The sequence below is a fragment of the Pygoscelis adeliae genome, unplaced genomic scaffold, assembly GCF_000699105.1.
Source record: "Pygoscelis adeliae isolate BGI_AS28 unplaced genomic scaffold, ASM69910v1 Scaffold4, whole genome shotgun sequence".
Classification (NCBI taxonomy): domain Eukaryota; kingdom Metazoa; phylum Chordata; class Aves; order Sphenisciformes; family Spheniscidae; genus Pygoscelis; species Pygoscelis adeliae.
Window position 1 is genome coordinate 11,096,153 of NW_008824986.1, and position 8,456 is coordinate 11,104,608.

Below are 8,456 nucleotides of genomic sequence, written 5' to 3' on the forward strand. Positions count from 1 at the left end.
GCCTTCCCGCAGGCTTAGGGGCGGTGGGCCCCATCCTGCACCCCCTGCGCTCCGGGCGCCCCTGGTCGGCGCTGCTGTGAGCAGGCTGCAGGGCCGGAGCTCCTACGTGCTCGCGTGGGTGCGTGAGAGAGAGCTTGGGTACTCAGTCGCTGTGATCCGAGGGGCAAAAAGAAGAATTAGAGACTTACTGCTATTGTAAAAGCTCCTGAACAACAAAATAATCAACTGTATATAAATCCTGAGATTACAAGCTAAAACCGGGACCCTTTGTCTGCTATGCCCTGAGCCTCCACAGGCAAATTCAAGAGAATTACATCTTGGTTTATTTTAATATCAAAGCATTTTATAAGAAGGCATGGAAATCGTTTCCCTTTCCAATAGTGTTGGCGCATTGCCCCGTTTATTCTTCACTTGGTATTTTTTGTAGTTCTTAGAGATATATCAAAGTTTATGCCGTATGTGTAACTTGGAGGAGATGGAAAAGACATTGACAATATTAATTGTTTCATAAATAGCATCAGATAGGATATGCTTTTTATATCCTTGGTTTAAACCTTGTTATTGAAAAACCAATACGCTGCCATTTGTTTATACTTTTCTTGGCATACAAGGCAGATATATTAGCGTGAGTGAAGCTAATAAAAGGCTACAGGCAGCATTTTCCACACTCACCTTTTAGGTATGGCCTCTTTTTCAAAAGAAAACTGTCTTTTATTTTGGAATATTATAACCATTCCATCTGTCTGTAAAAATGTATGAAGAGCCAGAAATTGCAAAGGACCAAACAGAAAGGACCCTTTTCTTTTAGGTGAGCACTTCTTCACACAAGCAATTCCACCGACTCCATAGACCTGCTTACGCGAGTGACTGCTGATACAGAGGGACGAAGGGCTCCACCAGCCAGCCCAGCGGCGTGGGGGTCTCTGAGGCAAAGCTGCCTCAGAGGCAAAGGCTCAGCATGAAAAATACCTCTTTCCTGCAGCGGTCTTATTTGGATCCAAGAAGTTAGTTGCAGAGCAAGGGGTCCTGAGCGTGGAAAGAGGAACTGCAAACTCTCCCAAAGGCATGACTTTGGGAGACAGGCATGACATCAGTGCATGACTGATAGTTTCAGACAAGGAAAACGCTCTGCAAATTAATTACTGGAGATCTTGCAAAAGTTTTTCATCCAAGCAATGGTAAAAGAAATCCTTGAGAAATCTGTTTGCATTGCAAGCGTTTTACTCCTTGCAGTCCTTTTATTTCTTTTATTCAGCATTTTAGTCCCTGCAGGAAGGAACAAGGAGGTAGGTTATGGTAGGTTTACCTCTGCTTTCATTTTTAAAAATATTTTTATCATGTTCTATGCAGTGTCACATGCAAAAGAAATACAATGCTTGCACATCTTTTAAACAGAGTCCAATGCTATTGTGTTCTGCGAAATTAATGTTATAGGGTTGGGAGGATATATAGTGTAGCAGAAACTGAAGACTGGAATATAGAAACTCAAGCGAAGAAGGAAGGAAGAAAATGAGATCTCACCATTCAATATTCCTGGAAATTTCATAGAAATTTGTGAAAATACGCTATGCATATTTTTTCATAGCAGGGAACAGCTCTACTGCAGTCTTGAGTCGCTGCTGCAGGACACCAAGAGCAACAGTAATCCTTAAAACATTTGCCATAGGGGCTCTCTGGGTTTTACCTTGATCTGTGCACAAGGAATGTGAAGCCTGACGTCCTGGTTTTCAAAGCAGCTCTGCATGGATCATCTCCTACAACTTCAGGAAGTTTCTGTGCAGATACAAAGCTCTGGTCCTGCGGTAGAGGCATAAAATTCATCACCAGAGGGAGCACCAAGGCATGGCCCTTTCTCTATTTCATTTTAGCTCCAGAGTGGAAGAGCCTTTTGCTCAGCAGCCATATTTATTCCATACCTATTTGTTGCTCAGACTACAGTAAATCAGGAGTATCGGACTTCTTTGGCATCTCTCAGGCCCAGAAGGTTTTTAAGGCCATGTTGCAGAAAAGTGGAAACTAGATGAAGAACACAGAGGAAGAAAAGCTATAGCCAGGGGCACTGGTGGAGGCCTGCGTGGCTCTAGACACCAAAGCCAAGCAGAGCCCAGACTTTTTATTTGCCTCCCAGGCAGCGCACCCAGGGCGAGTCTCTGCACACCCAGACTTCAGAGGTACCTGGAGCGGACTGTCAGTCACCTGCATGCATGAAGAAAGCAGTAAGAATAAATGTTGGCTGGAAGGTGCTTTCACTCATTGTCAACTGCTTATTGTAGTTTGGCCTTATGATAAGTGTAGTAGTCGTACTTGGGACAAGATGAAAAAGATCGCCTTGATTTCAGGGGCTGGAGAAGACGTCCTCCACCCTCAATCTTTCTGTTGACCCATCAGACGGAGGGAAGAGCATTTGGGCCACCCAAGAAATAGTACATTTTAAAGAGCTGTGCTTCACTGCAATTTTAGTCCCAGGAGTGCCACAAGAAGCGATGCTCAAAGCACGGCCTTTTCCAGTCGGTCTGAAAGGCCTACAGAGAAACCAAGGGAGAATTTATCTTCATCAGTGCAAAAGCAAATGTGATAACTGGCAGTCTCCGTGTAAAAGTATTTATCTTAGTCGCGGAAATCTCGCCATTAGACTCTAATTTCTAGCTCCAGTGTTAGAGGACAGAGTTCATGCCATCCACGGTAGCGAGGCTGACACAGCAATACGCTTTTGCCACTCACAACATCTGTTGAGCTAATCTGAAACTCCACAACCAAATCCCATTTCCAGCAACGCACGTGTTTGCCTTTCTCCTCAACCTGCCAATTCTAATGACTCGCATTTAAATAAAAGCCTTCCTCGTGCTCCGGGTCTCCCTGCCCATCCTCCCTCTGAGGCTACGGCTTTAATTTCTCCCTATCACATTCTCACGGCAGCAGACTGTTATGGCAGGCAGCAGGATTATGACTCATCATGTACTGTGGGAAGTAATGATAGTCCAAAAAGCAAACGGAGGTGGGCAGTGAAGGAGAAATCACTTATGCAAATAGAAATATTTTCAATAATGATCAACAGTGTGAGAGAGAATATAGGAAAAATTACATTAGGCAGAGGAGCTTAATTTTTAAAATGTTCCCTAAGTGCTAGAAATCTTCCCATCTTCATTTTTCCCTTTAAACTCTGTCATTTGTACAGCCTATTAACCTTTAACTTTATGACTATCCTAACGTGAAATACTGGCAGCATTTAAGTCTGAGAATACTAGAGACCTACCTTCCTGGTTGGCAACAGAGGTGAAGCACTTTCTTTTAAATCAGTCATTTTTAATATCAGTCATATACACACAGCATCACAGATACTATTTTTAGATTCACGTGCTGGCGCTACTTATAATAAAAGCTCCACAGACTCCAGTTATCTTTCCTCAGAGGTCTCAAAGTTTCCTTCTTGCCTGGCCTCTCCCAGTTTGTCACCCTAATTGTTGTCTTCAATTCTGCTCAAAAGTAAAAGTGCAAATCAAATTAAATCGCTTCCTTCAAACTCCCTCTTTCCTGTTCTTAAAAAGACAATGTAAAATTAATTATTTGTGTTTACAAGAGCTGCTGGGGAGTCGAGCCGAGGCTGGGACTTCATTGTCTGAAGCACTAAACCACTGTTACTCCGGCCATTTCTGCCCTGAAGACCTGGCAGACGGGGCGGGAAAGGACGGGTGATTAAGTGACTTCCAAAAGGTGGTCAAGACGAAGTGGCTCATCTGGATGGCGTGTGCTGGGGCCGTATCGATTACACCTGCGGCAGGGGATGTAAGTGTTTTAACGTGGAGCTTGTGTGGTTTTAATTGTTATCATTATTTCAAACAATAAGAGTGACAAGGGCTGCTCAGACCTGAGGACAGGAACTTCTGTTGTTTATATCTAAATCTCAGCAATTAAATAGCACTGGCGATGACAGGGGATGTTCTGCTGGCTGCCCCTCTGTCAGCGAGTGCTGTCTGCCAGGGCTGGACATGGCCCTACCATGGGGCACCGCCGTGGCCCGGAAGAGCTTCCAAAAAGAGGTCGTGGCTGGAAAGAGCAGCCAAAGCCATTACACCGATGGCTGAAGAAACACTGCCTCAGAGCTGAACTGCCAGAATTTATTTACACAAAGTCTTCCCCTTTTCCCTTGCTCTTTCAGACTCAGCAAACCTTTGAAAAGCTCAGTGGGGAGTCTTGAAACAACACTTAAAAGCGAGTTTGCCAGGCAGAAGCCCACGCTTCTCTCCCTAATCAGAAAATATCCAGCCCCAAGGAGGGAGACAGGGACCATGGTGGCCCCGGCTGCCCAGCCCTGCCCTGCCGGGTGGCTCAGGTGCGGGAGGAAGCCCATGGCTGCAGGAACATCCCTCTCTGTCAGCTCCTATGTACAATGCCCCCTTCTTAAGTGAAGGACATGGGCAAGGGACTTGGAGCAGTGCTAGTGCCCGTGGATTTCAGCTGCTCCAAAAGTTTGGACCTGGAGGTTTTACTCTGGTGCAAACTCTTTTCTGAGCTTTCACTCCTAAGAAGAGTGAGCTAGAAAAACAGATCTCTTAGGGGGTCTTCTGCTCTCAGGACTGTTCTCCTGAACCTGAAAAAGGTCTGACTGCTTCCCTGCTTACATCATCTGCCCCAGAACTGAAACTGCAGGCTCGCTTTTGGGTGGAAGTGATCAACCATCAGCCCAGGCTGAGCAGGGGTTTTGGCAGGCTTTCTTGGCCATGGACTAAATTCAACCAAGAAAAAGAAATACATGGGACATTTTAGGATTTGAGTAAGGACTGGTCAAAGGAGGAAATGCAGAGTTAAGCTTGCTCTTGCATCCTGTGTGTACCCTGTCTTACACAGTGCTCCAGCCTGTCCTTTCTACTCATATGAATGGATTTATAAGGTGGTAGAGGAAGCAGACAGCATTATGTCAGTGTCTACAGACATGCCTAGACTTTGCAACAGACTCCGTCCAAGACATCCGTGAGATGGAGCCCAGCATGCCGCACCGGCAGGCCGCATGGCGCAGGGATTTCCCCGGGTGATGGCTCAGGTCCCTGCAGGGACAGCTGGCACGTGCCACTGCACTCAGTACCGCACGTGGCTCTGCTCTCGAGCCCACGCCACCTCCCGCTCTCACAGGGCCTGAGGAAGGTCCCCAAAACTTCAGCGGGATTTAGCCATCTCGTCATGGAGCTGCTTTTCTAAACTCCAGCTGGGTTTAGAAACATGTTTAATTTAGGCGCGCTCTTGGGCCCTATTGATTTTAATGTAACAATCATATGTTTAAAACTTAGCATGTGTTTAATTGCTCCAGTGAATAACAGCAGGCTGATGTGGGTGCTTACACACCTTGCTGACCCAGTGCCTGGGAGAGCAATGCTGCACCAGCCCCGCGGCACGGGAATCAAGGGGACGGCATTTGTCCCAAATCTGAACTCAGATGATCCCAAATTCTTGCTTTTATTTTGGAAGTAGATAATAGTTTCCTAAAAGGAAGGGAAGTACCAATAAATTTGGAAGGGAAACTATGTAAAGCTTCTTGTTCATTTAGGTCCTACTCTCAGTTAATTCATTTTTGGCATTTACCTAAAGTTTTCATCTTTCCAAGTCTTGTTTTATGGTTAGTATAAAGCCAGCTTGAAAGATAATATATTGTGACTGTTATATTATTTATTTCAAAGCCAAGTTATTGATTATTGCATGCTGAAAATGACAAATGGCATCTGAGAAAGGCACGGTCAGCAAGTTCTATTAAAGAAATGATAGTATTGCTCATGGATTGTTAAAAGGTTCAGTTTAGGTACTTTATAGGTTTATATCCATCACTATTTAATGACCAAATGATGAAAAATATGAGTCGCGGGAACAATTTCTTTCTGTTGCAGTTTTACGTTTAAGCAGTTAGCAAAATAAGAGAATTTTTCGTGCTAAGGGTTTATGCACCCAGACCTTGTAGCACATAATCTAGTAATGAGCTTGATTATTTTAAAGGCAATGATTTAATACAGGTAACTGTTGTGCGCCTGGAGCACACTGGAGTGGGTCGAATCGTTCCTCTGCAGTGCTGGTACGTACATGCTGGTGGTGGGACGTAGGCAGGCGGGGTGTGCAGGGGTGCATCGTGTTACACACCCCACCAAGGCAGCCCACCCGGCGCCGGGCACCCGGAGGAGCCCCACTGACTCCCAGGAGCTGCATGTCGGGGCCAAAGCACAGGGAAATGCCCATTTCCCCAGTGAGCCCAACAGTACATTCCCACCAGGCAGGTCAGAGTAGTATGGGGACAGGGTCACCCTCGAAGAGCAAACAGACATTAGGGAGTGGGAACCCATCCCAGGGCAGTCCTGGTGTCCCTGGTGTCCTTGGTTCCCTTTTCCGCAGAAGCCAGAGTGGGATTTGGCCTATTTTCCCCACAGTTAACCCCACAAGCACAAGCTAGAAGCCCAGCAAGCTTTTTTTTTGTTTGTCACAGGTATGAAAGGCTCTCTTTTCACTCTTATTCTCTTAGAGCCATCTGTTCGAAACACTTTCAAAATGACAGCAATTAGAGATAAGAGCTAATAACGTTCCAACCTGCACGCTGAGAAATGCCATTTAATCACTATTGGCTTGGCTGGCAAATAAGGAGCAGCATCCGACTGGACAAGGGTGATAAAGCTCCCATGCCGGCTCAAATGAAGAGCCCAGCTGCAGTGTTTGCCACCGTGAATTGTAGCTGCAAGACCTGGAATCTGGCCTAAAGAGCTGATATAAATCCAGCAAAATAAATCTTTCGCTACTGCCTGTGGTTTCACGCTGCCTTAACTCAACTCTTTTACCTAACCTCTGACCTTCCTTTGTAATTTTTCATATTTCCCAGGTAAAACTCAGGGTGCTCATTAGCGGGAGGCTGAGCCAAGAGCACCGGGGAGTTCACGCTTTCTCCCGAGGGAGATAAACCGGGCCGTGCTGGGGCGTGCTAGTGAGAAACCTCTGGCAAGCCCAGCGATGCTCTGCACTTAATTTCACAGCGGCAGGAGCATCATTCTATTTTCTTCTCATGCACCTTGTGACAAAAACGAACGCCATGAAATCGCGCCCAGAAAGCACGAGCTGGGGTGGAAGGTGCTCTCCCACCGACAGCTGCAGGGAAGCTTTCCGGTCCCGGAGCAGCTGCGGCGCTGGGCTGGGGCAAGCGGCCGCGCTCCCCGGCAGGTGCAGCGAGCAGGATCCAAGCGCAACGGCCTGTCCCAAAATGACCGTTTGGGTGCATGCCTGTAAATCAAAAGATGCCAACAACTGACTGGGAAGGTTTCTTAATTACAAAACAGATCTCCCCCTCAGCTGACAGTCTTACCTACCAGGTTTAATCGTAAAGCAAATATTTTGTGTTCGACTAATAAACCTTTCAAAACCAGGAATTAATAACAGAAGCGGCAACTCCACCTAAATGACAAACTTTATGCAATTTTTAAGAGCAACGCTAACATCTTGCAGCCAGTGCCAATAAAAAGAAAGCAACCGCCACTTTTAGTCAGCGTGTTGTGACACAATATTTGCAATCTCTGAGCAGGCGGAAAAACAAAATGTTTCCACCTGCCAACTTTATCCTTCTCTCTTTGGCAAACATATTTTGCGATGATGTATAGAAAACACCAGGTCCGGGGCAAGGAGGGGGCCAGGCTGGAGAGCAGCAGACGTCTGCTCGGAGCGCCTGTAACTGTACCCCTGGCAGACCTTTGTGCCAAGGTCCTAAAACACACCTTACACATTTCATGCATTTCGCCCTCAGTTTTCGGTTGTGCACGTATGCCCATGGGGGCCACGAGGCTGCCTGCTCTTTGCCCACACGTGCCGAGCTGCTGCCCGCTGCTCCCATCCATGGGCACCTCTGCCACGGAAGTCCTTGTTCATCATAAGCCTTCCCTCCTGCTTCGTAATAAACACGTCACGAGGAATGCTGCCAGAACCGTCCATTTGGGTTTTGGATGGATTTAAAACTGTTCACCCACAAAGCGGCTCTTGGAAACAGATTTGCTCCTGCGGTGCACACAGAGCAGCGCTCCCCACCCGCCGTTGAGGTATTCGTCTGTAAGGGGACATGCACACAGTGACCCCTCCGCAGGGTGGGTGCCCGGCCCTTCGCTGAGCCTCGGCAGCTGTATTTAAATTCACTTTTTATGCGATGTACTTTGCTACAACAGTTTTACTGGGAAGCGGCTTCAGTTCCTCTTGGGAGGTGTGCTGCCGGGGCGAGCGAGGCCACGCTTCAGCCCTAAGTCGGGTATTTCTTGTTTGCAACACTGCAGAAACAATTTCTTTAATTTTTGGAAATAAATGTGTCTGAAAAGCATTTCATCCTGACTCGCAAGCTGTGTCGTCCCAGCTCACTGGGCACTCCCTGAAATTGTGCAGACCAAATTTCCCCCTCCGGCCGCCGGCCCTGGCCGGCCGCGCCACGCCGGGGCTGCAGCGCCCGCAAGCCCGCC